The sequence below is a fragment of the Myodes glareolus genome, chromosome 6, assembly GCF_982192425.1.
Source record: "Myodes glareolus chromosome 6, mMyoGla1.1, whole genome shotgun sequence".
Lineage (NCBI taxonomy): Eukaryota > Metazoa > Chordata > Mammalia > Rodentia > Cricetidae > Myodes > Myodes glareolus.
In genome coordinates, this window is record NC_142031.1 from 64,256,547 (window position 1) to 64,258,233 (window position 1,687).

A 1,687-nucleotide genomic window follows, 5' to 3' on the forward strand; every position below is an offset into this window, starting at 1 on the left:
TTTGAGGTGTGTTCAAAGTGACCTTTCAGGGGATCTTGGTCCATCAAGTCACATTAGTCTGGAAGGATTCCACAGGTTCTCAGGTTCTCATCCTCTGTGGAAACAAAAGAATTTCTTTTGTTATGTTTCAAAGCAACATATCCTTAGACCCAAATTTTGAAGCAAAGATACCTTTAAAGTATTTATGTTGGTTACTTAGCTCCTTCACAGTCAAAAAATTCAAAGAAAACATAATAATAAGTAATCCAGATTGTCTGTGTTTTTTTCATATTTACATGACTTATTATTTTTTACTCCTTTAATCTATGACTGTCTTTACTATCTCTTTAAATACTTTACTTTTTTTGCTGCTTGGTGAATAAGTTTATTATTATGAAAAAAATCTTCATAGAAAATTGCTTTAGCTGTCAGCAGCCCATTCCTGAGCTCTGAGGAAGCTTGCCTTCTTTTGAGCAACCCGATCTGTCTTCTGGGTAAGAGACATTTTGGGATGGTTCCACCTCTTCTTCTTCACTTCTCTCTTGGGCTTCTTTTCATAGACTGGATTCTCTCGTACAGCAGATGGATGGATGATCTCCTCCATCATGTCTGGAGTAACGTTGTTTTTTATGTACTGAGAGAACTGTTTCTTGTAAGCATCTTCATATTCCTCCATTAGGTAGCGCATGTAGTCTGCAATGTTCTAACCCATGATGTGCTTACGATGTACCTCTGCGTTGAACTCCTTGCTTTCAGAATCATAACCAGGGAATCGTTTGGTACTATGAGGACTAGACAAGCCTCCATCCACAGCTCCCTTTAGGGCCCCGAAAACTTTATTGCCAGTTGTAGTCTGGGCAAGACCTGTATCCAAATAGCAAGTGAAAGCCCCAGGTTGACCATCGATGCTTTCCACATTGTATTCATCTCCAGTAACCTCCACTTGGCCTTCATAGATCTTGTCCATACCAAACCTATTGAGAAGCCTGCAGACCAGCAGCAGGCTGGTACATAGGCGACAACATAGTTTGTCAGGCCAACTTTCACACCGTATTTTGGAAGTTCGTGTGCATACGCGGCGCAGATTATCATATCCCCCTCTATATTGGCATAGGCAATCTGACAAATGATGTCTCTGTTAGTTACACGAACTATCATCCTGTATTTGGGTGTGTTGCACTTATTTTTGTCTTGGATCACTAATCGCTTCCGAGCATAGTAGTCAGTTTTACCCTCTCGTGGCCTTCTAAATCTCACTTGGTATCTCTTGAAGTAGGCCTTATTCTTGACAACTTTCACAAACCCCATCCTGTGAAACAGAAACCCGCAATCGCGGCTCCACTCAGACCCAATACTTTACCTTTTTAAAATACCATTTTCTTCCTTTTATGACTCTCTACACTCTATCTTTTTTGTCCCAAACCTATGTACATTTATCCAATACTGTGTGTGACCCATTTAGAGGTCTTTTCCATCTGGATTTGTATTTATTATATATCTGTAATTATTTTATAACAAGAAGTGTTTCTTAAAATGCTAAGCACATCTTAAAAACTTAGGCTGCACCATTGCAAGGACAAATATAGCCTTGCCTGCTTCCTCTGCCCAGTCAACATGGTGGAAGTCTGTTCATCACCTCTGCAAGCCATGCATGTTGCCCCAGTTCTAGGTATACAGTAGATCTATGTCACACTATTAAGCAGGTTGT

General features: G+C 40.1%; 1 pseudogene; it reads right to left on the bottom strand.

The window, feature by feature from the left end:
* Window positions 1-370: 370 nt before the first annotated feature.
* LOC148121842 (large ribosomal subunit protein uL18 pseudogene) lies at window positions 371-1,322 on the bottom strand (annotated as a pseudogene).
* Window positions 1,323-1,687: the final 365 nt, after the last annotated feature.